At 42.2% G+C, this 6,000-nt stretch overlaps 1 long non-coding RNA gene across 2 annotated transcripts in view; it reads right to left on the reverse strand.

The window, feature by feature from the left end:
• Positions 1–350, reverse strand: part of LOC131581830 (uncharacterized) — a 43,023-nt gene extending 42,673 nt beyond the window's left edge. For both annotated transcript variants that reach the window (XR_009278150.1, XR_009278151.1), the window contains exon 1: positions 238–350. This is a non-coding gene — a long non-coding RNA (uncharacterized LOC131581830). The remainder of the gene's footprint in view (positions 1–237) is intronic.
• Positions 351–6,000: the final 5,650 nt, after the last annotated feature.

Consider the following 6,000-nt stretch of genomic DNA (forward strand, 5'->3'; position numbering starts at 1 on the left):
AGTTTTTCCTATGAAGAAATAGGTTGAAAGGTACAGACAGGAGAACTCAGGTTTCCCAGCTTAGATTTTCATTGAAAAACCTAAACCCTCCCAATATTATAGGGGACAGAGTGGAAGAGCAGGCATTGTTAAGAAGCTATTAACAGCCAGTTTGAAGCCAGTTTTGTCAGTGGATTCTTAACTGCAGAGAGACAAACCAGACCAAATGGATTTGTATCAAAGGAATCCTGCACTAACCCTGAAGAAGGAAGAAAGGAAATGTCCTTCCCCTAAAGAGTGACTGCAGATCCAGCTCCTTCCAACTTTCCTGATGAACCTTTTAAGACCAAAGAGAACCTTAGTAAAACCAGAGATAAATCTAATTGGTTTTTGAGCATATGAGCTGGCTAGGCTTTGCCCAGAGGTTGTTAATGAATAATTTGACCTGCTGAAAGCCAGGAGAGAGTTTATTGCTTAACCCTGTAACTACAGTAATTGTAATTAAGTGGTAGCCTGGGAAAGTCTGTTCCCAGCAACACACTCAGGTAAAGCAGAAATTTAATGTTTAAACAGATGATAACCTCATCCTAACTTTTGCCTTGTGCTCAGAGTACAATTTTAAGCAGCACTCAGGAGATTTTTCCAGCTGATGTTGATTATTGGCACAGCAGGATTGCTGAGCACGGTGGTGCATTCTGTGCTGCTCTATGGTTTATTATGCTCTGGAAGCACCTGGTGACTCTGGTCAAGGTGAGACACTTTCCAAATTCCCAGGTCTGACAAATGTGCAGTGTAAGACCCCCAGAGCAGGGGGCAGGAGTGTCTCCCATGGCCATGCAGAACATCCTGGGCAAATATCCCACAAACACAGCTTCTGTTCCAACCATCACATCCTGCCCTTGAGATGCTGAGCCACAGACAGGCAGGGGCATTCCCAAATTCCAGTTTCTACTATTGTTTCCTTATAAACAAATCTCCATTCAGAGCACAGCAATGAACACAGGTACCAACAGCCCTGTACTGAACCTTTGCTTACACTGAGACATTTTGATTAGTTGTTATATGCCTTGTGAGAATTTGCCACAGAGCGTTTCTCAGCTTACATGACTGCTCCTCAAGACAGGAGCTGGCCTCCACCTGACAAATACAGCTCCTTGTCTGACCTGGCAGCAGGAATTACCAACCTCATCTCCTCTTAGGAACTGGGAACAAGAAGGAAAAACTGTTCAGTGTAAATTTCAGGTTAGTGCATCACACTCACTGTTTTAGGGGTCACAAGGCACCAGATAAGCACTTTCTTAAAATGAGCAGCAAAGCCCAGGGTTGCAAGGGCTGATGAGTTAGGAGGAGAAATGTGTCCAGACAGTTGATTGGTGTTTCTTTTAAAAATTATATTCTCTGAGGCTGCCTCTAGGAACTGTTTGTTTTACAGATGGCCCTCTGTGTCCCAGTCCTAAAGGGGAAAATGTAAATTACATACAGTTCTGGCCACACAGGACAAATTCAAGTATGACTTGGATCCTACTCTGCCACTTGGCATGATTGATCAAAAACGGTGCAGATAATCAATTTTTGTCTTCAACAATGCAAAGCCAAACCAAACCCAGACATGCCAAAAACCAGGTTATTCATCATGGCTACATGTGAGGACAATTCCCCAAGCCAGCAAAGCTGTACAGGTATAAACCAACACAAGGGAACAAATGTTTTGGCACAGAAACAATTCCAGTGTTCTTTGTGATCATCTCTATAAATCACTATATGCATAAATGGGCTCTGGCTCCCGATCCTACACACGACAGAGATGTCCCCTTTCAAATTAACCTGCAATATTGTGCCCTGGAAGTGTCCATTTGCATATTTCATTGAAGCTGAACATAAGCAAATAGGAAATCAATTCACTCTGCAACATTTCTGTTTAAGGAAAAAAAAGGCAGCTCGTTGATCAGCCAGGGTACAAAAGAGTTAATTCAAAAAAAATAAGGAGAGAAAAACATAAAAGGATAATCCTTTAAGATTATAAAGGTTTTGTGTCATGCTTAATTTTAATCAATATATAGGACTAGACAAGGATCATCCTCACAAAGGATGACATAAAAGGATTAGAGAGTTCCAGCCAGCACAAAACCGCTCAGAGACATAGCTACTACAGCTTGGAATTGTTTCTTCTCCAAATAAGATTTTAATGCTCAAAAGAGATGATAAAAAGAGATACAGATAGAAAAGGGTAAGACCCCACAAAACGTGCAAGACTCTTTCCTTTTTGGTTGTCCAACATAAATAATTGGTCAACATAAATAAATAAATGAAATCCTTCATTAAGGCAATTTCAAATATGTTTTCTTTTCCTTTCAGGCTTGAATTTCTCAAGTTTCCAACCAGGTCATGCCAGCTAGATTCTTTGAAATGAAAATTGAGATTCACATGATCATACAGTTCTTTGGATGGGACTCGAAGGAAAAGGGATAAAAATACACCTGAAGAAATGGTATTGTCCAACATACAGGCTGCACAGCAGTGAGGAAGTGATCAGAGACAGACAGTAACAAACTCTGCTAGCCCCTCTTTCATCATCTCTTTCCCTTTGTGGAAAGTGAAATATCTTTCTTTATGCACAGCCGCTTCCCCAGACTTTCTTGTGTGCTGTAATCACTTCTCTTGTTCCAGTGTCTCATCTCCTCATCTTCTTGCCTCTTTTTACTACTTTGATCCTCTCCCCTTCGTTCTCATTCTATCCTTCTGTTTCCTACCATCTCTGTTCCCAAGTTCCACCCCCAGACTCCAGCAGAAGGGTATCATTTCTCAGTTTCCTGTTCTTCTATTAGCTATGCCACTGGTGAATCAGCCTAATTGCCAAGAAAAACACGTTCCCCATCATTTGTGAATTTGGTTTACAAATCTGATTGAGTGCTGGGAACAAATATGATGTAGAATGAATATGTAGAAATTAGCTAGCCACTGTGAGCAGCACTAAGGCTGCTCATTCAGACAGAGATATCCGGTAGGAAATCACAGGGTGCATATCCCGGTGTGGTGTTCCATAGCTCACAGCCAAAATGGGATCTGGTTCTGCAGACAGCTATTGAAACTGGCTGCTCTTCCAGAAATGCAGATACAAAAGTCTCAACAGATCTGTGGGTGTTTAACAGCAAACAGAACAAAGAGAACTGCTGGGAGGTGCTTGGCTGAGAGCAGCAGCTCTCCCATACAGCAGCTCAGTGACACAACTGTCAAAGAAGCAATGTGCCAGGTGATAAATATGGATGGACACGAGATAGAAACCTGTCAAAGTCCCCAGGAAGCAGAATACTGTGGCACAAGTGGTTCAGATGTCAGCATCAGGGCCAGGAGCTGCTGGGCTCATCAGTGCTCATCCCACTGAGCAACCTCCACTCACTCACTGGTGAAATCAGGAAAATGCCATTTGCTCTTCCTTCCAGGGATATTGTTAGTTATTAATTCTTAATTAAGTTTGCAAAATACAAATATCCTCAATTGAAAGACACTGTAAAAGTGAAATTATTGTTAGGAGGATAAGAACTCCAGCCTGGATAAAACCTTTGAGTGTATTTTCTCATTAATGCTAATGGAAATTAACAACTTAATGCAAGCCAAGCTGAAAATATGATAATTTACATTTGCATCTTAACTGTATTTGGTTCATTAGTTATTTAGGATCACTGATGGGTGTGGAAAGGTGAGTCTCAGAACTTCAATCCATGGTTTTTGAGTGGTCCTATAGGCACAAATGCATCTCAGTAAAATCTGTACAGTCGTGTTGGGGAGGATGAAACAGGGAAACCTTATGAATATGATTGTTTAGCAAAAGATTCTGAAAATATGAAACCTAAGATCAAAATAGAAATTAAAACTAGCTTTGAGCTATAGGATACTGAGTGTTAGTTACTATATAAGCAAAGAACAATAGCCTAGCCAGCTGAAAGAGAATCCCTGTTGATGAAATAATACCCTTATGCTGACAGTGAATACAAAGGTCAAAAGCAGCAAGGAAAGAAGTTGAAAAGTAGCTTTTAGAGTTTAAAATGTAACACTGTATGGTAATGTAGTAGTTCTTATAGGCTGTATGTAAATCCTTTAGAATGTGTGTCATGTAGTGGTTGGTTACTGGGAATTAGAATATTCACTATAGAAAAAGACATAATGTAACAAGAATTTGGCACTCTTAAGCTCTCTTCCCCCCTCTCTTAACTCTCACTCCCTTCTCCTACTTTCTCTCTCCCATTTCCACTCTCCCTCTCCCTCCCTGACCACGTGTACCCTGTGCCTGGTGGTGGAAACGAGTCTCTTCCTCCCTCTACTCAAATAATAAATTGCTTGTACCTGAACAGCCTGACCCTGCAGAAGTCTCTCACCACGACTGTGTGTCACATCTGTGAGTTGTTATGACAGTCCTCTCCTCCTAGCAACACACAGAACGTGCTTTGCCAAAGGGACACACCAACCTCACAGAGAACACGAGACAGCAACCAGAAGAGGCCAAAGACTCATCCAGAACAGAAACCTGGAGACTATTTAGAGAGGACAAAGGGAGAGAGGCACATGTGGTGTTTACATTTAACTCCAGCCCAAAATTGCAATTCTCAGAGTTTCTGCTGTGCCCTGGACATGCCCAGGTGTGTTGGAGATCCCAGCTTTCCCTGGACAAGACAGAATTTTCCTTCAGTTGTATCCAGTTGCCTTTTCAGTCTTGACAGGCACAGAGCTGGCACCTCCTGCCTTGTGTTCCAGCCCTGGTGGAGAGGGTTGTTACTGCTGAAGATGAATAGATCACACAGACACAGGTCGAGGTGTGGTGAAGAGAAGAGAGAGTTTATTTTTCCTCCCAGGATTTATAGGCTCCTGACCACAGCCAGGGATTGGATGGTCAGGATAACACTTTCTCACTGCACTGGCCATGAGAGATGTCCATCACAAGATGTGTAACAGAAAGAATGTACACATATCTATGTTTACAGTTACTGTCCTGGGAAAGGCTTTAAAAAACCATGTCAGCAAGCTCAGAAGCTGAGTTTTCAGGGCAACAGAGGTTTTCCCCCCACACAGGGACACAGAAAGCAGCTGTACCAGCACCTCTGAACAACAGCAGAGCAGGAGGAGCAGCTCCTGCAGTTTCACGAGGAGGGAGCTCTGTTACCCCATGGGAGCTGTTCCTGAGGGATGTCAAATCCACTCCTCCCAGGGGATCAACCACCTCACCCCACAAACACGAGGGTCCAGCCTGACATTTCCCACACCAAGTGGAGGAGAGGAGATATGGGGAACCTTCCCACCCCAAATCTCAGGTGAGCATCTTAATGCTAGCCTAGGTGGTGGTTTCTGTCTTGGCCTTTTCTGAAGCCCAAATGATGTGTAATTCAAGAGAGAGAAGTGGAACAGCCCAGCCCAGCACCCAGAGAGTCAGACACAACCACAGCAAGCAGAGGCGTAAAGGAAACCACCTTTAAATGTAAAGATACTCCTTTCCCCTACATTAAGATGCTGTTTGTGTTTGGTAAGACCAAAGGCAGCAAGGAAACAATAAAGTTTACAGGAACATTGTGCTAAACACAAGGAACAAACCAGAAATTTCAAGGGAAGCCTCCAGAGATTCCCTCCCTCAAATCACACACTTTGGGAGAGTTGCTTACTTAGTGAAAACATATGAGCAGGATTAGATTTTCCACCACTGACAGGGGCTTTTATTTTTCCTTCTAAAATGCAGAAATTCAAAGCATATTTTTTTGTTACCTGTAGCACACTTTCCATTCTATTTTAATTCCAAAGAATGAGGGGCCAAAGTTGTGCACAACAGGAATTGTGGGAATTTAGAATAATGTGTGCCCTCTTTGCTAAATAACATCTGAGGTGATTCTAGAGTTAATGGCTTCTGCATTTTCAAATATGATAACAGCAAAAGCTGCATAAGTCAGAGCAGAATATATATATTTTACTAAGGTATAATTACAGGAAAGTCACTTTTTTGTTAGAGTGATTACCACACCAATTTATGCCTTTACCCTT

This window comes from Poecile atricapillus, chromosome 8, assembly GCF_030490865.1.
Source record: "Poecile atricapillus isolate bPoeAtr1 chromosome 8, bPoeAtr1.hap1, whole genome shotgun sequence".
Lineage (NCBI taxonomy): Eukaryota > Metazoa > Chordata > Aves > Passeriformes > Paridae > Poecile > Poecile atricapillus.